Source organism: Pan paniscus, chromosome 5 (genome assembly GCF_029289425.2).
Source record: "Pan paniscus chromosome 5, NHGRI_mPanPan1-v2.0_pri, whole genome shotgun sequence".
NCBI classification, from domain to species: domain Eukaryota; kingdom Metazoa; phylum Chordata; class Mammalia; order Primates; family Hominidae; genus Pan; species Pan paniscus.
In genome coordinates, this window is record NC_073254.2 from 116,168,747 (window position 1) to 116,192,733 (window position 23,987).

The 23,987-nt window shown below is 35.2% G+C and overlaps 1 protein-coding gene across 3 annotated transcripts in view; it reads left to right on the plus strand.

The window, feature by feature from the left end:
* The window catches only part of FUT9 (fucosyltransferase 9), a 197,997-nt gene that overhangs the window by 105,758 nt on the left and 68,252 nt on the right, over window positions 1-23,987 (plus strand). The window contains exon 4 of one of the 3 annotated variants that reach the window (XM_008978101.4): window positions 892-1,008. The exons of the other annotated variants lie outside the window; for them this stretch is intronic. The gene's annotated coding sequence lies outside the window, so the exon portion shown is untranslated. The remainder of the gene's footprint in view (window positions 1-891; window positions 1,009-23,987) is intronic. 3 annotated transcript variants of the gene reach the window in all.

Below are 23,987 nucleotides of genomic sequence, written 5' to 3' on the forward strand. Positions count from 1 at the left end.
TACCATATTTAATGTTCAGTATTCTCATTATTTTATTTTTTCTGATTTAAAGTCCTTCTACCATCGTAGAAGTCTATTTTATTTGTTTTGTTTGCTTGTTTTGTTTTTGTTTAAAAGACTATTCAGAAGAGTTCCTTTTTATAAGATCCACTTTTTCTTTTCTTTTTTTTTTTTTTTTGAGATGGAGTCTCTCTGTGTTGCCCAGACTGGAGTGCAGTGGTGCGATCTCGGCCCAATGCAAACTCCGCCTCCTGGGTTCACGCCATTCTCCTGCCTCAGCACCCCCAGTAGCTGGGACTACAGGCGTCCGCCACCACGCCCGGCTAATTTTTTTTTATTTTTATTTTTAAATTTTAGTAGAGACGGGGTTTCACCATGTTAGCTAGGATGGTCTCGATCTCCTGACCTCGTGATCCGCCCGCCTCGGCCTCCCAAAGTGATGGGATTACAGGCGTGAACCACCGTGCCTGGGCAAGACCACCTTTTTTTTTTTTTTTTTTTTTTTTTCTGTACTAAGACTTTCTACTATTCTGCCTGGTGAATAACAGGTACTTAAAATATTTGCGGTTTTGACTTCTAAACAAAATAACATTAAGCACATTTTTTTTTTCAGTTAATTTTAGGAGTAATTGGGGTAGCCTGGAAGAAATCACTTATGGGAGATGCTCCAGAGCTCCACTGTTTGTGATGACCATTCAATATGCAACATAAAATGAGTCTTTGTGGTGTCTCAAATCTTTCTCCTACACAAGGAGAAGTAGATGGAGTATAGATGGATGCATGGGTGGACGGAGTAGGACAAATAGATGGAAAAATAGTTGAATTTTTCTTACACATACCGTACAATATCTTCCATACCATGGACAGTATTTTATCCTTACTTGTTTCTAGGACCTAAGGAACATAGTTGGTAATACAGAATCCTGTGGAACTCCAATAATTTCAGAGAAAATTGAGGATACAGTATTTTTACCCTCTGCACCTGGAAGAACTTACTGCTTTATTTTGGTAACTAAAAAATTAACATTAATTTACTCTTGCCTTGATAGTAGGGTCAAAATCAATGTCTATGGAAGACTACCTATAATAGTGACTACTTTAAATTCTTTTCTCTTCTTATCCCTTATAATGATATATCCTTACTTTCAATATGCAGATATAAGCAGTTCTAAGTCTATGCTTCAAATTACACGCTCTGGGGAAAGAATTAGTAAACAAAGATGTCAAGAAAATCTGAATTTATTATTTTCAAATTGTTCTTAAGTTTTATTTTTAGAGACTATCATTTCCTTATAGCTACTCTACAAAGAGACAAGAAAACACTTCACAGTGAACTAGCCCCCCTAGGAAAAACACTGTGGAGTGAATATTTATGTTATCAAGTAGTTAGAATAAGTAGAGGCAGATAAAAATACCCTAAACTTTTATTTAAAACCATGCATATTAACCCCGTGGGCTTTCTTGCTATCCTTATAAAGTCAATTATCACTCTATAGGTTTTTGATTTTTAATTTCAGTTTATTTTAAACTATATTGTATCTCTTCATATTAAAAAATTAATCTTCTCTTTTACTTTGTATGTTCCACCATTCCTTTTTAATTCATGTCACTTTTGTACTCTAAACACAGTAGGATGCTAATTTAAAATTTGTGACCTTAAATTCATGTCATTTAAATCCTCCAAATGAATATAATGATTCATCCACTTTTGTGTTTGAAATATAATCTGCCTTAAAATAAATCTCTATGTTGCTAAAGGGTAAAACCTAGTATATGCCTCTTGATTTTATGAGAGCACAAGATCAAATCTTCATTATATTTAGAGCTTACACTGAAGATGGAAAGCTGCTTTATATGATAAAGTGAGAGAAACTTATCAGTAAGTCTTCAAGCAGGAGAAGATGAGATGTGCTGGGTAGCCAAGAGAATTTTAGTAAAGTGATGGTCTGTGTTCTATATTAGCTTGTGCACTTTGCTATGATATAACAGCTCTCCATCTAAAACTTCTGCTAACATTGCATGTGCCTTATATGAAATTTTAGGGGAAATTAAAGAGACTCAGTTTCACATCCAGGTCAAAGCAATCAGAGAAAAAGGAACATTTATGGTAGATAACACATGAACAGAATTTGGAAATCTCTAGTGCAGAAGTCCAGGACCCTAAGTAATCAGGAGTGTCTAGAACCCCTTTAATTCTCAGAAATCTTATGGGGCATTGGAATTTCCAATACAATATTGGATGGGTGGCTGGAACTCTCAAATGCAGAAACTACACTTTAGGTTACTTTTCTTATTACACAAACATTAAAGCAATATTTAAAAGGTCAATCCAGTCAGAATCCAACCACCACAGAAATTCACAGAATTATTTGCCTATGTTTCCTTTTATTTCTAATCCGTATGTACACATAATTTTACATGGTATAGTTATAATTTTGTTTTGATTTTGTAATCAGTGTCAAATCATAAACATTTTAACATGTTCATTTTTTGTAGGTGCCCTTATAATGACTATTTGCCTAACCCTTTTCTTATCTTGGGTATTGGATTGTACTTGAGTTTTCATATATATAAATAACACTTCAATTTAAATATTTGTCAAATATTTTGCTTTCATCAAATAAAAAATGGAAATAAAAACAAGCTTATGGCCGGGCACGGTGGCTCACGCCTGTAATTCCAGCACTTTGGGAGGCCGAGGCGGGTGGATCACGAGGTCAGGAGATCGAGACCATCCTGCCTAACACGGTGAAACCCCGTCTCTACTATAAATACAAAAAAATAGCTGGGCGTGGCTAGCTGGGCATGGTGGCGGGCGCCTGTAGTCCCAGCCACTCGGGAGGCTGAGGCAGAAGAATGGCGTGAACCCAGAAGGCGGAGCTTCCAGTGAGCCGAGATCGCACCAATCCGCTCCAGCCTAGGAGACAGCCGCGAGACTCAGTCTCAAAAAAAAAAAGCTTATATTGTAGAGCTATTGTGAGGATTAAATGCAAAAAAAATGCATAACAAAGATTATGCATAGTGTCAATTTGGACCAATTTCTAGAAATCTAATTATTGACCAAAGGATATGACTATATATTCTTTCTGAGGCTGTTGAACGAATTACTAACTTCCAGAGTGTTCAGCTGGCAAAATAATAAAAACTGGCTGTCAATATCTTAAACAAAAAAACCCAATGCTGAAGTGATCACTTATTTTAAAAAGGGCAAAATATAATTGTCAGGCACAGTCTCTCAGAGCAGGGAAGACTGCTAATATTATAGAGGGCTTTGAGGAAGAGTGTAATTCAGTTACTGGTTGACTTCCAGAGGCGTAAGTGTATTGACGTCATTTGTAGAAATATGGTTCTTCAGGTGAGAATTTCTTTGATTAATCAACTTCCAGAAGTGTGTTCTTTGAAGTGAGTCTTTTTCTGATTAACTGACTTTAGGAAGTTAGGGTTATAACTATTTGGTTGACTTGCAAATGCATGTTCACTGAGAGGCAGAGCCATTAATTCTTCAACTTTGTGTAAAATCAGTTCTGATAGTTTCTGGAACTGTCATTGATTAAGCAGTTTTAAAACCACTTCTGGTGACTACTTGCTACCATAGCTACAGAAAAATATCAATCATTTCCTAGGAGCGTGGGGACATTTTATTCTCCAGCTATAGTTGAAATAACTTATGAGAAACAAATCACAGAGGAAATGATGGAAAATGCCAAGGGCTTTTCATGAGGAAGAGGGGGAAATAACTAGAAACTTGTTTTTAATGCAATCTTCTGCTTAAGAAATACTGTGTCAGTATCCAACAGTGAAACAGATGTGGAAAGGTAGTACCCATTGAAAAGAGGAGTAGAACTAGTATGGAAAGGTAAGCACATTTTATGTAAGTTAGTTAAATTGTTAAAGAAAACTTATTTCCTATTTTATTGTCAAGAAATTATATAATTATACATTTTGTGGGATCACAAATGTCTGCTTATTAAACATTTTAGTTCATAAGGCTGCTTTTCTTTTTTTCTTTTTTCTTTTTTTTTTTTTGAGACAGAGTTTGGCTCTGTCGCCCAGGCTGGAGTGCAGTGGCACAATCTCAGCTCACTGCAAGCTCCGCCTCCCGGGTTCACACCATTCTCCTGCCTCAGTCTCCTGAGTAGCTGGAACTAAAGGCGCCTGCCACCACACCCGGCTAATTTTTCTATTTTTAGTAGAGACAGGGTTTCACCGAGTTAGCCAGGATGGTCTCGATCTCCTGACCTTGTGATCAGCCCACCTCGGCCTCCCAAAGTGCTGGGATTACAGGCGTGAGCCACTGTGCCTGACCAAGGCTGCTTTTCTCTAAATCCATGCTTACATAGATTAGTGATTATCTTTATTTTTTATTTTTGTTTTTTTGTTTCATTTTTTTGCATTTTCTCTCTCTTTAATATAAATTGTGTTCTTACTTGCTTATATTCCATTCTAGAATGGCTTCTAGTCTCCTCCCAGAAGGCTGACCCTGCCAGTTCTAAATTTTTTTCTGACTCTCATCCTTCTGAATTTTGCTCTCCTCCATAGTCAACAATTTTGTACGCCTCCTTTTCTTTTTTTAAATGACATTCAGTTTCTGAAATATTGGCTTCTCTCATTATACTTCCACCCCCATTCTTCCACCATGCAAAAAATAACTCTTCCTCTCTCTTCTTTTGGCTAAACTTTCCAAAAAGATGTATAATTTTTTATTTTTGAAAAATGTGTTAGTGACATTCGTCCTGGTTAACTTATTCCAAATAATGTCTCTATCTTGCATTCTGTCTTACTGTTCTACAACCTATTCCAGCACCATCAACAGATGACTCATTTCAGCCTGACCTCATGAAAAGAGCTTGCATTCTAGGTTCAGACAGAATAACAAGAGACTCCTATTTTTACCATTTGCTGGCTGACATAATCTTACATGAGTAATTTAAGCTATAGGGGTCTCACCTCCTTTATCTGTAAAATAGGAATTCTAGTACATGGGATGGTAATGATGATGTAAAGAAATCATGTATAGAAAACATATAAATAGCATACTCTTTCTACCTAGGAGGAGCTACATAATTGTTAAATCTTGTGTTTATTTCTTATTATCTCTTACTATGTTGACTGTTCTTCCAAATAGCATAACCAAAAGATCCATGAGGCCTAATGTCAAAAGCTCAATGTCTTTGTCGTCTTATGAGGCAAGTCAGTTTATCTTATCTTGTTCATTTAGGGATAAGAATAATTCCTTCTCTACCTTAATTACATTGTGGCAATGGCAAATTGAAATGTGATATTGATTACAGAAGTACTTAATCATTATAATAACAATAACTGTTAGCATTTTAAAATCTGGTATTGTCTATGTGTAAGTCACTGTGTCGGCACTTAATAAATGTAAGCTCAGTCTTTACAATTATCTAACAGGGATTAATATTATTTCTAATGTTTATGTGAGGAAACTACAGCTCGGCAAGATGAAGTCGTTGGGTCAAGGATACATAGGTAGGAGGGAACAGGGCTAGAATTGAAGTCTTCTGAACCTCCACCTGCACCCTCAGAGCTCCATGCAACAGTGAATAATCAAATACATTCGGTTTCCTTTCATTAAAAATGCTACTTGGCCACTGCTTGAACCATGATCCATTACTACCCAGCTCATTTTCAAAGGATCCTGTTAACTCTCCTAAAAGCATTTTAGAGCTAGATCCTGCCTTCGTTTATTTTCATTATAGCTGCTTTCTTTTCTATGTCATTAATTCATGCTTCTCTTTTGTAATTTTACTGTCAGATTCTCCACCAAGTGCTCTAGGGAATTAAAAACACATGCACACAATATTTAAGCTTTTCAGCGAGTGAAGGTTGACCTCAATTCCTGTTTTTCCTCCCTCTTTGTGCTGTCTTCAGGGTTGATATGCCTCCCTCCTCTTCTACCCCCAACAGTGCTTAAGCCTCTCTCATGTCGGCGCAGGTTAAAACTCGTCCACAGCCTCTGTATGTTTCATTAGTCTGTTTTACATTGCTCTAAAGGACTACCTGAGATAGGGTAATTGATGAAGAAAAGAAATTTATGGTACGGCAGGCTGTACAAGAACCATGGCACCAGTATCTGCTCAGCTTCTGGTGAGGTCTCAGGAAGCTTTTATTCATGGAGGAAGGCAAGGAGAGCCAGTGTGTCACATGGCAAAAGAGGGAGCAAGCAAGAAGAAAGGGTGCTGGGCTGTTTTAAACAACCAGCTCTAGAGCAAGCAGTCACACATTACTGCCAGGAAGGCACCAAACAGTTCATGAGAGATCTGCCCCCATAACCAAAACACCTCCCTTCAGGCCCCACCTCCAACAAGGTGTCATTCTTTGCTTCCCTAAAGTTCTTAGGTCTTCAAAGCACTCACTCAACAAAGCAGAAAACTATTTATACCATAGTTTTGCTATTCTGTAGATCCAGGACATATTGCAAATTATCAATTACATGCAATGAGTTGTTAGACCTCAGTGCATTTTAAGGCAAAGGATTCTCTGCCTCTGCGTCAGACTAAGAGATTGAGTTGGTCTTTATATACACAGGTTTGTAAATTCAAACTACACTTTAAATCATGTTATTTACTATTATAAACATACTTATTTCACCTAAATACGTTCAATGGAGGTAGAGGCAATATCATTTCTGTATTCTTTAACTTCCCTGTGGAGATTATAGCATGGCCAGGCAGTGAATGAGAAATATAAAGTGATGATTAAAATGGAAATGAGCCATCTGTAATAATATTAAATAATTGAGCAGAAAATTTCAATCTAAGTGTCAAGGCTTATCAACCAAAATAATTCATGGAAAACTATTATTAAGAATGGTTTCAGGTTATTATTGGTCTGAGGATTAATAATTTCTTTTGTTAAAAACTACTGTTTTTTTAAACATTTATTTGAGGTCCAGGGGTACACGTGCAGGTTTGTTAGATAGGTAAATTGCATGTCTCAGGGGTTTGATGGACAGATTATTTCTTTACCTAAGTAATAAGCAGAGTATCCAATAGGTAGTTTTTCAATCCTCACCCTCCTCCTATCTTCCACCCTCAAGTAGGCCCCAGTGGCTGGCTTTTGTTCCCTTCTTTGTGTACATGTGTACTCAGTGTTTAGCTCCCACTTATAAGTGAGAATACATGATACTTAGTTTCTTGTTTTTGCATTAGTTTCTTAGGACAATAGCTTTCAATTCCATCCATGTTGCTGCTAAGTACGTAATCTCATTCTTTTTTATGGCTGCATAGTATTCCATGTTGCATATGTACCACATTTTCTTTATCCATTCTATCATTGATGGGCTTTTAGGTTTATTCCATGTCTTTGGTATTGTGAATAGTGCTGCAGTGAACATACCTGTGCATGTGTCTTTATGGTAGAATTATTTATCTTTGTTTAGTTATATATCCAATAATGGGATTGCTGGGCTTAATGGTAATTTTAAGTTCTTTGAGAAATCCCCAAACTGCTTTCAGTAATGGCTGAACTAATTTACATTCCCATCAGCAGTGTATAAGTGTTCTTTCTCCTCAAACTTGCCAGCATCTGTTATTTTTTGACTTTTTAATAGCAGCCATTCTGATTGGTATGAGATGGTATCTCATGGTGGTTTTAATTTGCATTTCTCTAATGTGATGTTGAGCATTTTTTCATATGCTTATTGGCCATGTGTATGTCTTCTTTTGAAAAGTCTATGTTCATGTCCTTTGCCCACTTTTAAAGGGGTTGTTTATTTTTTGCCTGTTAATTTGTTTAAGTTCTTATAGATTCTGGATATTAGACCTTTATCAGATAAATACTTTTTAAATATTTTTCTCCTATTCTATAGATTTTATGTTTACTCTGTTGATAGTTTCTTTTGCTGTGTAGAAGCTCTTTATTTTAATTAGATTCCACTTGTCAATTTTTGAAACTACTCTTTTAAAAAAGAAAATTGTAAAGAGCTTTTTAAGCCAAATTTAACAAGCAATAAACTTTTAAAATTAACAGATTCAACTACCTAATTATCAAAACTTCAGTATAACAAAAAAAGATACTATAAACAAAATTAATTTTGTCTTTAAATTTAAAAACCTGGGAGAAAATATTCCCCCCAAAATTAGACAAAGGCTTAATTTTGTAATATGTAAAGAGTGTTCACAAATTAATTATCCAAAATGCCATAATAAAAGAGGCAAATAAAGTATGAATAGTCATTTCACAAAGGAAATAAAAATTATCCCAATAAAGACAATAATGTCCAACCTTACCAATTAATGACCTGACAAATGCAATTTTGTGGTCTAATGGGACACTTTTTCATTTGTACTGTATTAAATAGTTCATAACATTCATCGTTATTAAGTGTTGTGGAAAATTTGATTCCAGGTGAAGCAAGTTGGGCCCTTTTGGATAACATACTGGTATGTTCATAAATTTGGTAATACTTACAAAAATTTTAAAAACATATATTGTTTGACCCAGTAATTCTACCTGTGGTAATTTATTCATCAAAAACACTTGTATGCACCACTAAGAAGCCTTCACCAAAATGTTTATTGCAAATTTAGAATGACAAAGTATTAAAAATAATCAAAATGTCCATCAATAGGAGAAAAGTAAAATATATAATAATATATTCTTACCAATCAGTGCTAAGCAACCACTGAAAATAACTTGGTGAATATATAAAGACAGATTAAAATATCAAACTAAAGGGCCAGGCACAGTGGCTCACACCTGTAATTCCAGCACTTTGAAAGGCTGAGTAGGAAGGATCTCTCGAGCCCAGGAGTTCAAGATCAGCCTGCGCAACATGGTGAAACATCTCCACAAAAAAATACAAATAGCCACCGGGTGTGGTGGCTCATGCCTGTAATTCCAGCACTTTGGGAGGCCGAGGCGGGTGGATCACAAGATCAGGAGATCGAGACCATCCTGGCTAACACGGTGAAACCCCGTCTCTACTAAAAATACAAAAAAAAAAAAAAATAGCTGGGCGTGGTGGCGGGCGCCTGTAGTCCCAGCTACTGGGGAGGCTGAGGCAGGAGAATGGCATGAACCTGGGAGGCGGAGCCTGCAGTGAGCCGAGATCACGCCACTGCACTCCAGCCTGGGCGAGAGAATGAGACTCTGTCTCAAAAAAAACCCAAAAAACAAAAAACAAAAAACAAAAAAAAAAAACAGCCAGCCATGGTGGCATGTGCCTGTGGTCCCAGCTATCCGGGAGGCAGAGGTGGGAGAAGGTCACCTAAGCCCAGAAAGTTCGAGGCTGAAGTAAGTTGCAATTGTGCCACTGTACTCCAACTTGGGTGACAGAGTGAGACCCTGTCTCAAAAAATAAAAATAAAAAATAAAACAGCTTCAAACTATTCACTATAAAAAGCAAGTCTCAGAATAAAATAAACAGAAGAGTCTCAATTTTCTCTTAAAAATCATATATATGTATAAATATATCTAAATATATACAAATATGTATAAAGCTTTGAAAAAGTTCTAAAAGGATATATGACACACTGAAACAAAAGTGGTTACCTCTTGGGGAAGAGAATGGGTTGAAAGAGTGGCAATTGGTATTAATTTGGTATTTAGTATTAAAATTTGGTATTAATTATTTTATATACACTTGAATCATTTACATTTTAATAATAAAAATATATTCTTCTATTACTTTTATAGTTCTTATAAGTCATGCAAATACAGGTAGTATAACTGAAGTGAGTAAATGTTTTCAGAAAAGATTTGATGAATTATCAGTCAATTAGTGATAGTGTTCTGAAGGGTGGGCATTTTTGAACATTTTTCCTGTTATGCCTTGAATTTTTTAATTAAATTTCAAAAAAATTAATTTTACCACAGTTGTAGGGCTTAGCTTTGGCTAGAATCAAAATTTTATATAAATTAGACGTCAGTTGGAAACAAATAATCAGAACCTCCTCAATAAAACAACATTGGGAGGTGGGAGAGGGGGTACGAATCTCAGCATGGTTTTTGGGAGATAAATTTTTTAACTTCATACTTGAAAAGTACTTTTTATTTGACAAGTAAAAAGAAAAAGAATCTTAGACAAGGCAGTATGAGAAAAATTAATTTTAAAAATAAATTTAAGAAAGGAAAATAAGTTAAAATTTGACTTTCTCTGCTATGAGAGATAGTTGTTATGTAATTTTATAAATATTATAAGAAACTTCACCTGTCTTCATGTATTAAATAAGATGGAGTAAAAATGTAACCTGGTGTGAATGCTAATGTCACATTAATAATGCCATTAGTTATATTCTCTCCCCACCATCATCTTGAATGTCTCAGTGACACAATAACATGGGCTCCATTTAGTGCTTTAAAAATTAAATAAACTCCCATCCTTTTTTGAAAATATCTCTCTAAAAAGCAGAGACATTGTTCTTGGACATTAAAGAAATTCTGTAGATTAACTGCAATTCATGAGCCTGAGTGAAACTTTCAAGCACTTTGATCGTTGCTATAATTATGAATATCCAACCTGTTTTTACATATTATTTTTAAAGGATACAAAAGTAATTCTTTTTCCTCCTTCAAGATAATACAGTAAAATTTGTTTTCTTTGACACAATTTTAATTGAACTACATACACATGTTTTCCAACTTAGTTTGGCAATAGAAAAAGTGATCATTATTCTTCTGACTCATTCTAAAACTCTTACAATGTGCGAGGAAACTCTTGGAGCTTTGCTTTTCTCTTTACTGTGGCAGTGCAAACTTATTGCTTGCTACTCTGCAGCTATTTCTGAACTCAAGTTATTTTAGAAATTCTTCAAAATTTAACATTTTCTCCTGATCCTTTTTGAGGAATCAGTACACCATAGTGGTCGTCCCTGCTTATAAGACAGGGTTAATAATATTACCACCTACACTGTTGGTTTGAGAATGACACAAGATGGTGTGTATTTGTTATGTGCAGGACCCACTACCTGGCTTGTATGGAGGAGCCCTTTCTAAATAAGTACTGCTAGCATTATTTTTTCTTCTATGAGTTCCTATTTCTCTTTTACTCTAAATTATCATCACAATAGGCTATACATTATTTATTTTCCAAAATAAATGTTATGGTAACTACCTGGATGAAGAAAAGTGAAAAAAAATAGAACATATTATGAATGACTATTTCTGAAAATTCAACTATCTAGCATTGTACAAATAACACCTTGACGAGTAGCTTGATTTTTCTCATTTTCAACTTATTTTTTCTTTCCTTCTCTTTCCATATTTATATTGTGAGTGGTTGCCAGCACTGACCAATGCAGTTATCCAGACTACAAATGTAGTGTTGTCATACTCCTCCAAACACACACATACACACGAACACACACCTTTGTTTCAAATCGTCAACCTTAATCATAATTGTTTAAGCAAAAGGAGGAAGGCAGGCTACAAATCCCTATCTCTGAGAAGAAAGTTTTATAGACAGCTTATTCGCATTCTACTGCTTCTAGACCTTCAGAGGAAATATGTGCTTGTTCCATAACCTCAGAATGCTTTAGGGAATCCCAGCTTCCACGTTCATTCAGTGATTCTTCTGGGAGTCATTCTCATAAGTACCCCAAAGAAATTGAGATTGAGAAAAGATTTCCTATAACTTTGCAGACATTATGGAAACCAAAAGAAGTATCCTTTTTTTCTTCACCTGGTATACAACAAATTTATTGCCTCTTCTCAAATAAGTAAACCATTTCTCTAACATGTGGAGAGGAATTAGGGAAGGGGAGGTGATCTAAAATTTACTAAATTGCCTAAAACATGTCAGTAAATTACAAGAGTTATTTTTCCTATCATAACAGTTCTATGAAGAGGATATTATAGTCTTCATTTCTCATATGAACGAGTCTCAGAGAAGTTAAAGATTTTCCTGAGTCCCAGCATGAAATGCAGAAGATGCAAATGGTGCCATTTATCAATTGCATTTCTTCCTGTCTCTCTACAAAATGCCCACGTTACCCATGATACATTGTGTTTTCTCATCCTAACATTTACATCACTAGATATTGGAACAAATTCAAAAGTCATTTGTTTTTGATATTATTTGTTTTTTTAATAAATGCTAATACTTTATGGGAGATAGGAATTCTTTTCCACTCCATGAAACTTTTTATTAGTACTCAACATCATTCCAGAAAACTGACCGAAAAACAAAGGTTGAAAGAACATATGTGTCTGCTGTTCCATTTCTAAAAGGCTTTATAAGCTGCTCCTGAAAATGATCAAAATGTCAGTGTTTCTGCCCCCAGTAGAACGCATCCTCTCTGGTTTCAGCTGCAGGTTAGTCATTACTGTGTGTAAGCATGCATTCCACAGCAGAATCATGAGGGTTTGGATAATAGAGGAAGGTTAATTAGACTGTAGTAAGTACATAATATAGAGGAATATTTTTCTTCACAAAAAAGCTGAAAATTGTCCCTGGACTGACACCAAAAGAGAAAGGGCGACAGTTTTGGGGGACTTGTTAGCACTAAGCTACATACATTTTGCCAGACATTTATAGGTACTCAACTTTATTATGCTTTGTTATGTTCTGTTTTTGGTGATTTAGACACACTCATTCTTTATATGAGAAAATATTTTATAATGTGTTTTGATATACTGTAATGTAATTTGTGCTAAAATGTAAAAAGCATATAACAGTTCCTATAAGCTTTCCTAAAACATTTATGAAGTATAATTGCCCAAGCAAAAAAACTATTTGCAGACTTTTAGTCTAACATTCAAAGCAAATATACAAAAAGCATATTATTCTGTTCACTTCAGAGGACTTTATGTATCTATAGCCATTTATTTATTTATTTATTTATTTATTATTTCAATAGGTTTTGGGGAACAGATGGTGTTTGGTTACATGGATATGTTCTTTAGTGGTGGTTTCTGAGATCTTGTTGCATCCATCACCTGAGTAGTGTACACTGTACCCAATGTGTAGTCTTTTATCCCTCATCCCCCTCCCACCCTTTCCCTGGAGTCCCCAGAGCACTTTTTAAAAAATAATAATAATCACAATGTTCTTGTCTTTTAGGGAAGGTATGGACCATTTGTATGTGTGTGTACTGGGTAATAATATAAAATGTATTTCTTACTGTGGGTCTAAACTAAATGTCATTGCCAAAAAAGGAAAAAAATAGCCCTAGAAAGGTGGAACTTTTAAGAAATTTTCCATAACCAGAAGCCACTTCTGTGGTGCTTCACTTACATCACTGAAAGCAGCTAGGAGTAGAATACAGGGATGAAGTAAAACCAAAAAAAGGAAAACAGTAGAGAAATCATTGTGAACATCTGAGTAATCAATTGGTTATTTTTTGAATAGTAAGACAGATCTTATAATTCAGCTAATAAATATTGGGTTCAGACCTCAGCTCTACAACTGGTTGGTTAGGGAACCCTGACCAAAATTATTTAACCACACTAGGTTCCACATTCTCATCTATAAAATGAGGATGAAACTACCCTCTGTCTCCTCAGGCAGTTAATTAAATTAAGGTGTGTAATTCATACATTGAACTTACTGCCACACATGGAATAAATTTTCAGTAATTGTAAACTATTCGGTTAACACCTCTCCTGGAGGGATTACAAAGTGTTAATTTACAGACTAACCTAAAGTGTTTTTGTTTTGCATGTTTGTATAGTATACTTTGCTAAAATTACTTGCTAAATTAGTAGACTCTCAAGTAAATAATAAATTTTGCTTTTTATCTTCAAAGATATATTATTTATTTGTAAGGTCTTATGCTTTTCTAACTATCGAATGAGGATAGTTTCACTTTGTTTAATGTTTTACTATAGGATGTTAATAGTTAAGGTAAGTAGGCATAATTTTTTTAATGATTTCAAAGAGATATCCTTAAGTACTTGTTTTTTTGACTCCTAAGTATAGAAGCCCACAAAATATGATGACAAGGTTTTCAGACACATGAGTTTGGGAATGAGTTAAATGAGAAAAATAAAGAGAAGATACGTGAACAAATAGAAAAAAATTAATAAAATAGTTTTCTGTTGTAGAATTAATACATGTTCATTATAAAAATTTAGGTAATAGCCAAAGATAAATAGAATAATATTACTATTTAGATGTATATGTTTCAAATGCATTTGCTGTGCACATATACAGCTAATAACATTTTTTTCACAAAATGAAATCATACCATACATAATTTTATAACTTCCTTTTGTCCTGTGACTATATCATGGATGTTTTCTATGTCAACACATATAAGTCAATAATGCTGTTTTTAAGAGCAGTATAATATTCCATTCTTTGTTTGGATCATAATTTTTTAACCAATTACTTATTCAGGAACATTTATCTAATATCTGATATTTAGAAATTGCAAACAATGCTCTATTGTTTTATAAAACTCTCTGTGTCCTTCTCCAAATATTTCAATATGATAAATTTCTCCTTCAGTTCATAAAAGTAATCACCAATTACTGAATGCCATTTGACAATTATAGTGTTAAAATTTTATATACACTATTTCATGGGATTATTACAATAATTATTACAATAATCCCACATCATTAACTACATTTTACCAGATAGTGCAACTGAAAATTAATAAAGTTGAATAATTTGCCAAAAGTCTGCAGAAAGCAGGAATTATAACCAGGAACAACTGATTCCAAAACTCATGTGTATAACCACTACACTATACTACTTCTCTCGTGTAGTATAGTTTGAATATTTTAATTTTTTATTAGTCTTACTTAGTTTCCAGATAATTTAAATTATTTTTTGATGAATAATAGAAATTCTACTTTGCAGGTGCAACTTCAATGTATTTGTCCTCGTTCCCCCATGAATTGTCTAATATGTAAACTTGTCAAGTAGCTGCATGACACATTCAAATTACCTGGTATTTCAAAAAGGTGCAGGTTGCTGTATTGCTTCATTGCAAAGTTAAGGAGTAACATGTTGCTTGGAAAGAAAATTACTCTTTCAATGACTTTATCGAATGTCACATAATGTGAATGGGAGACAATGTGGAAGATAAATTATCATGTGTATTATGGATGATATTTTTTTCTATACAATATTACAAAAGCTGAGGTGTGTATAGTATAATCAAATGTTAGTATATGTACAGTACATACTTATCTATAAACACACACATACATGAGGGACATTTGGTTCACCAAAAATTTGTGCCAGTAGAGATATTTCTTTAGTTACTGCTTATTATTATTTTGAACAATATTGTAGCCTCAGACAATGTCCTATTGGAATTAGAAATAAATGAGCACCACTTATTGGGCCCAAGGGAAAGGTGTTAAAGAAGGAATGGCAAGGTTTGCACCTTAGTGCCAATACTCAAACTGCTTTAGGCTAGAAACCAGTTGGCCAGCCAATTTAATTATTCTTCACCATGATTCAACATAAAAGGAAATAATGAGCATTGGGAATATAATAATATTATGGATGCTAAGTATACTGCATAAAGACATGCACAGCAAATGCAAAACTGCCGGTTTCTGGAAAAAAAAGGTACCGGGGGACAAAGAAGTGGGAGGGGAGTTGCTGTTCAATGGGTATAAAGTTTCTGTTATAGAAGATGAATGAGTTCTAAATATTTGGTGTACAACATTGTGCTAATAGTGAACAAATACTGTATTGTGTACTTAAAAATTTGATAAAGGTTAGATCTTATTACATGTTCTTACCACAATTTTTTTAAAATGTAAAGTAGAAGGAAAGGTGCTTTTGAAATAAGAAAGTGGGAAACAAACATTTCTTTCCAAGACCAACACTGTCATCTCTGTGATTTCAAGTGGCTTTCTCAAGCAGCATATCTTAGTGATATATTCGATATCTAGTATAGCCTGAATCAATTACCCATTGCCAAAGAAATGACTTTTCTGAGATGAAGGTAATAGACTTCCTTAGCAAGATCAAAAGGAAATCATGTAAAAGAGCTGATGGCTTATAGATTGACTTTTTCCAATCCTTAATGATTGCCTTTATCTCCTACTTGCCTGAGAAATATATTGATGGGGTATCAGTGGGCATATTTTAAAATCACATCCATATATTGCATTAGATCATTAAGAAATGCATTTGAGGAAAATGTCACCAAGAGTAATTAGAAAGTCATTTGTCTTGACTTCCTCATACTTGAGTGAGTAGAATAATTTAACCTTTTAGCTTTGAGCATGATAAGTTGATATGTGATGGGGCACCAAAAGTTAGATTCGATGAGAAATATCTCAGTATTCAAAACTATCTAAGAGGTTCTGAATGCTTCCTGAAAATCTTGACAGATACAATTAAAAGTTTTGACTCAATTTTACTAAGAAATGAACTCATTATGCTTAGGTCAGATATAAACAGCATCATCCTTCTTGCAGTTATGAGCTAATTTATGTTTATTATATTTTATCTTTATATTTTAGTTATAATAAACATTTTAATGTACCTAACATTGGCAATCCTTTTGAATACTATGTATCCATTGAGTGATCAGCAGATACAGAAAGACTTATATCATGCTTAGGAATATCTTCTTCACAGCATTTGTATGTTATCACAATGCTTTTTATGCACAGAAGAGAGCAAATTTTATTCCAAAGAAATGTAGTCATAAGTGTGGTAAAGCTCTGTGTTTGAGAGGGTAGCAGCATTGTGGGATTTAAAACAATAGCAGAAAAAAAATAATTGCGAGGCTACTCTCAAACCAAATGCCATTCTCAAACAAATTTCACAAATAACAAATTTGATATAACTTTTAGTATCCCTTAAGAATATCAACTTTTAATGACTTATGAATCAGACTTGATATTTACAGCATGCAGACTGCATTCCCCCAAATAGAATAGGATACGAGAAAATGGAAACCTTTAGACAGAATTTATAAATCTTTGACATTTACCTTTTCTTGTCTTCTATATACATATCAAATAAAAATTTAGATTCATGGTTATCTGAGATCTGTCAGCAAATATTTATCAAGAACTTATTAATTCCAGGCATATTATGAGGTGCTGTAAGGCATGGAAACCATGAGACACAACAGTGAAGTGTTTTAAAAAGCAAAAGAATGGGAGCTTACCAAAAGAAAAAAATATGAGCCAACCAAAAGAGCCCCCAATGGCCAATTTTGAGTAACGCATAAAGGAGTAATTTGATAAACAAAATAAATATTGCAGTATTATATTATACTCCAGTGTAGAGAATGAATATCCATGAGTGCATAGTTATATAAATAAATGATTAAATACATAAATGAGGGAGAAAGGCAGATGTGTCATACAGAAGAATTCCCAACAAGTTACGTGGATACTTCACCCTCAAGTAGAAGCATAAATTCCAAGTCCATAATTGTGAGCTGCACATAATAACCTCCTCCCAAATAGTACAGTATAGAAATGGAGAAAAAGAGGAACTTACAGTGGAGAAACCTGATAAACATTGCCTCAGCAAGGTGATAACACTTAACATCAAGAGTGGTAAGTTGTATTAACAGCCAATAATAACTTGATATGATGTGATGAGAATGACATTTCACCTCTTTTTTTCTAGCAACATAAAACAGAGGGAAAAAGAAAAAACAAGAAAATAAGTAAAAAAGAAAATATGAATAAAATATTGGGTTTAGTGAATAATAATATATTAATATTGACTCATTAGTTTTGATGAAAAAACCATAGTAATATAAGAAGTTAAAAATAGAGGGAACTGGATTTGGAACATACAACAACTTTCTCTACTCTCTCTGTAAATTTCCTGTACATCTAAAACTATTCTGAAGTTAAGAGTTTATTTAAAAGTTACATATTAAGGGATACCTGAAGGTTTAGTCTAAGAGGGCATATGGAACATCCCACTTATGACTAAAAGTAGGCAAACCTGTCTCTATGTGCTTATAACTGCTCATCTGTTGAATTGCTGGATTGTTCTGTGTTTATTATTTTGATGGACATTGTACATACTCTCCCATATTCATATTGCTTCTTTCAGTGACAAGCTACTAAAAGGCATAAACCCTAGTTCTGAGTTACTCATGCCCTCTCTTGATTAAAAAATAGGGCAGCAATGGTTTTCCAATACAGAGCTGGGTTTTCTATATCTTTGGAGAAAATGACTTTGTAAACAAAGAAAGAGGAATTGTAAGTCTTTGGATGAATGAGTCAGGATGATCTTAGCAAAGGTAAGGGCAATTTTTGCTTGGTTTTTATTTTTTACTCTTTCTTTTATGCACTTCTATTTTTTTCTTTGTTTTACTGTAAAAATAGATCAGGACGCTGACAAAGAAAAATTATGGCTTTCCAAAAAAGGATATGTGCAGGAATATTCTTGAATAAAAGAGCACAAGCACCTATGTGTTCCTTGCTTTTTTTTTTTTTTTTGACACTTCAATTTTGCAGGGAAAGTGAAATTAAAAATGGCACTTCTTCATGCAAAAAAGAGAGCAAAAGCTCTTAGCACAGATGGTTAGCAACAAGGTTGAGGACACAATTAACAGTCTGAAATTATATCATTGTATAGTCTGTCAGCAACTTCGAAGCTGGGCAGCAGCATCCAGGACTTAATTGGCTTTATTAATAAGGCATCCTTTCATTTCCTTTCTAACTCTTATGTCACTTGTCACCATAACAGATTTTTTTTTAAGTATCTGCAAATGAATTTGATCCCAAAAGCTTATCTTTTCTGCAGCATGTGTTATTTCTTTTAAAATAGAAGTTTCTCTTGAACTTCTACTTAAACTTAGTATGGAGCTTTCAGGTAAAACTCTCAAACAAAAAGTGTTTGACACCAGCAAGGCAGAGATCACCCTTTTGGAAAAATATATCAACTACTTATTGATTGCCTTAAATACAGATAATGCAAATCTCAATTTAATCTCCATGTTTTAAAAAAAATGACCAGCAGATAGAAATTAACATTACAGGTGTATATTGGTCCATTTTCATACTGCTATGAAGAAACACCAGAGACTGGGTAATTTATAAGGAGAAAGCAAGTTAGTTACTTCCTAGATAAAATGGGGGTACAGGCATTGTGTAAATATACCTGTTCCAAGTGGGAGAAAATAGCCAAAATGAAGGGCCTGCAGGCCCCATGCAATTCTGAAATTCAACAGGGCAGTCAAATCTTAAAGCTTCGAAAGACCTCCTTTGACTCCATGTCTTAAATCCAGGTCATGCTGATGCAAGAGGTGAGTTCCCACGGTCTTGGGAAGCTCTGCCCCTGTGTCTTTGCAGGGTACAGATCCCTCCTGGCTGTTTTCATGCTCTGGTGTTGAGTGCCTGCAGCTTTTCCAGCCACATGGTACAAGCTGTTCGTATATCTATTATTCCACAGTCTGGAGGACGGTGGCCTCCTTCTCACAGCTCCACTAGGCAGTGCCTCAGTGGGGACACTCTGTGTGGGGGTTCTCACCCCACATTTTCCTTCTGCATCATCCTAGCAGAGGTTCTCCATGACCCTCCGCCCCTGCAGCAAACTTCTGCCTGGACATCCAGGCATTTCCATACATCCTCTGAAATCTAGTTGGAGGTTCCCAACCCTCAATTCTTGACTTCTGTGCACCCACAGGCTCAACACCACGTGTAAGCTGCCAAGGTTTGGAGCTTGCACCCTCTGAAGCAACAGCCTGAGTTGTACAGTGGCCCCTTTTAACCATGGCTGGAGCTGAAGCAGCTGAGATGCAGGGGGCACCATGTCCTGAGGCTGCATAGAGTGGGGCCTCCATGCCTGTGATTGGGGGGGGCTGCTGTGAAGGTCTCTGACATGCCCTGAAGACATTTTGTCCATTGTCTTGGTGATTAATATTTGGCTTCTCATTACTTATGCAAATTTATACAGCTAGCTTGAATTTCTACCCCCAAAATGGAGTTTTCTTTTCTATCACATTATCAGGCTGCAAATTTTTCAAACTTTTATACTCTACTTCCTCTTGCATGCTTTGCCACCTAGAAGTTTCTTCCTCCAGATACCCTAAATTATCTCTCTTAAGTTCAAAGTTTTACAGATCTGTAGAGCAGGGGCAAAATACCACCAGTATCTTTGCATAGCAAGAATGACCTTTACTCCAGTTCCCAACGAGTTCCTCATCTCCATATGACACCACCGCAGCCTGGACTTTATTGTCCATATCACTATTCAGCATTTTGGCCAAAGCCATTTAAGTCTTTAGGAAGTCTCAAACTTTCCCACATCTTACTGTCTTCTGAGCCTTCCAAGTCTATAGGACATTACAAACTTTCCAACATCTTCCTGTCTTCTTCTGAGACCTCCAAACTATTCCAACCTCTGCCTGTTGCCCAGTTCCAAAGTTGCTTCCACATTTTCAGGTATCTTTATAGCAGCACCTGTAGCAGTAAACTGGTACCAATTTACTGTATTAGTCCATTTTCACACTGCTATGAAGAAATACCTGAGACGGGGCAATTTATAAAGAAAAAGAGGTTTAATCGACTTACAGTTCCACATGGCTGGGGAGGCCTTACAAACATGGCAGAAGGTGAAGGAGGAGCAAAGGCACATCTTACATGGTGGCAGGCAAAAGAACGTATGCAAGAGAACTGCCCTTTATAAAACCATCAGATCTCATGAGACTTATTTGCTGTCACAAGAACAACACAGGAAAACCCATCCTTATGATTCAATTACCTCAGTTACCTCCTACTGCGTCCCCCTCATGACATGCTGAGATTATGATCTACTCTCACCACTGAGAATATTCATATTCTTCAATCATAATGTTCAAATATCTAAAGTATGTCATGCATTACATACCTAAAATCTTCACAGAAATGCAGTTACATTTGAATGATAAACATTTGTTTTATGTTATATTGACCTTAGAACTAGGTAATAATTAAAACAAACACTTCAGTTTCTGGGTTGTAAAGAGGAGTCTTGATAGAATATTCAATTTTTGCTAAATATAGCCAGACATGGGATTGTTTTCATTTCTTTGACTAAAATTAATGAGATTTTTGAAATTATCTCAAAGGCATTATGTTTGTGACAAGTTATCTATAACACAATATGGAAGCTATCCTTTAATGATAAGTTTCTTCTGAAATGTATTTTTATTACTGTTTTTATACTTTTACAATATTAATCTTAATGATAAAATCTAGACAGAATATATAGGCTTTTGTATCATTTTTCCAAAGTTTGGAATACTACTAGTTATCAGAGATTTTTATTAGCTATTCTATGAATAAAGAAAAAGCATTCCACAATTAAATAAGTTTCAGAAATGTTTCCTATTACAGTCCTCTCTGTATCTTTCTATTAGCACACAAAATGTTTTGGTAAGTCCTGTAAAAAAGACTCTGAATCAGGTGAGATGCAGGAGAATGAAAAGCCTCAAGGGAGAATGAGGAAATTAAAGCAAGAAAGTGGAGGGGGTCCGGGGGGATCAGAGAAGCTGGGGTTTAGGTCAAAAGAGAGGAAGGCGGAGCAGCATAGCAGTCTAAGGCTGAACAGAAAGGAGAAGGCAGATATTCACAGACGCTTGCACTTTGTGTAATGAGCTAGAACAGTGGGAATAGAAAATATAATGAATTAACTCACTTCAAAATTTTAAAGAGAACTCAAGAATTATGTTACAAGCTGAGAATCCAGGGATTGTGGGAGATCTGAGGAATGTGACAGTGATAAGCCAGTCCTTGCTAGGGCTTATCCCACTGGCACACTACTACTTCTCCAGATTCTGGCTGTTGCCTTTGAGATTTTCCTAGCTAAGGTTTGCCTACTTTTCTTGACTACAGTTTATAATTTCTCTCTTCTTGTCTGCTGTGTACTCATCTTCCAATTCTAATTTTATCTCTTCTCCATTTTACATCCCAGCCTTCTGAAGTGATTACTTAGTCCAAACACACCTATAAAATACGTGTATATTGGTGAAAATACATTTTAATGGCAGTATCAGGAGTAAGACCAACAGCTTACACACTGGGATGTTTTGCTCATGAATATTGCTAAGAAACTGTACAATTCTTTTAAAACCTAATAATTTCAGAGGTTGAACAGGGTATAGAAATATGGCAAAGAAAATCAATCCCATTTAAATTTTCTAGTCCTAAGGCAAATTTCTAGGTCCTGAAGTTCATCAGTACAGCTGCTTCTTGTATTAACAAGTGATAAGTGATACTAAAGATAAGAGTAATCTCATATCTTGAGAAATACTCAATTTTATTCCTTCTGGCTATACATGGAAAAAAAAATGAAGCACAATCCAGTTATGAATACTGGTCTGGGCCAGCAGAGGTCTGGGCTATGTCAGTGTCAGATCTGAAGTGGTAACTGGAGAGACAAAGCTGGTGCATCTTGCCAAAAGTGAACAAGAGGCCAAATACCAGAAGATCTATAAAAGAAGAAAATGATCAGAATCCGGACAGACTTCAATGAAGTGCTATTCAAAGGTTCATCATTAACTAAGATAGCACAACTAAGTGAATCTGATCCTACATCAGAGGCTGTCTCTTCACTCTCTTTTGTGTGTGTTCCACCCCCACCTGAGAAGTTCATTTTTTTCTGTATGCAGATCTATTATGAGGTCAGTATTGCAGGTTGTTAACAAAATTTTCCGAGAGAAATAGCTAATAGAAGGATCATGATATATTATTTTGTTTATGCTTAAAAATATTTTTTAAATTATAAGGAGTAGTATTTATATACAAACACTTTTGGACACTGCATTTTATGCTAATATAGGTTTCTTATTTTTTTAACCCAAGAAAGAGCATAGTTATAGTGGAGAATATACATAGGATTATCAAGATTTTATTATAATTATAAAATAAAGTCATAGGAACATATAATTTTAAAAACTATTTTTATGTAGATTATGTCATGGGTATCTTCATAAAAGCCTGTGGTTTTGATAAGGTAGATATTTTGTCTACATTTCAGAAATAAAGAGAAATAAAATCTTAGTGAACTTTAGGGTTGCTGTGGTCTGAATGTTTGCACCCCTCTCAAAATTCCTATGTTGAAAACCTCATCACCAATACTATACAATTAGGTAGAAGAGGTGATTAGGTCAGGAGGGTGGAACCCTTGTTACTGGTATTAGAGCTCTTATAAAAGAAGCTCTAAAGAGCTGCCTCACCCCTTTCTGCCATGTGATGACACAGTGAGAAGATGGCCCTCACCAGATACCTAATCTGTTGGCACCTTGATATTGGACTTCCCTGCTTCCAAAATAATGAGACATAAATTTTGGTTGTTTCTAAGACATTCAGTTCTTGGTGTTTGTTACACAGTCCGAAAGGACTAAGACAAGAGTTTTTTGCTTAGTGGCATAACTCATCAATGTCATGGCTAGATAGCAGATAGTTCATATGGTTCCTTCCTTCATTCATTCCTTCTTTCCTTTTTTCCTTCCATCCTTCCTTTCTTTCATCTCCTCCTTCTTTCTCTCTCTCCTTTCCTCCCATCCCCTCCCTTTTCTCCTTTCCTTCTTCTTATTTTTAATATACCCTTTCCCCATATCTCAACCCCCAATTATTAGAAATACCACATCCTCAATACATGTGTGTTAGGCACAGGGTCATTTGGAACTGTTTACTACCAGTATTTGTCCAAAAAGATTATTTTAAAATATAAAAATATAAAATCGTTGGGTGGATTGAAATTTTAGATAAGATGGCTGAGTCACTGTTTGTTTGCACAGAGGTAAGTGGGAATGTACTACCTTGAAAGAAGCTAGGAGGGAGTCATATAACAGAGGATAGATAAATGCCCATTTAAATAATTTAAGCAGATTGACCTTGCTTATTCCACACCACCCAACTGCTTTTAATTTTTACCACTTGGAAATAGGTAATGCTGGTTGTGTACTTAGAAAGCCCCAATTCAGCAAGTGAAGAGATAAGTCTTCCCAGATAAAATAGTGAACTGTACCCCTTAATCCCTGTGCTCTTCCCCTCCAAACTGGCTCTCCTGTTTACCCTGCTCTTGTTCAGAACTCTCTCTTGGATATGTTTTCTCGACATGGAGGCTTCAGCTGCACACACTCATATACATA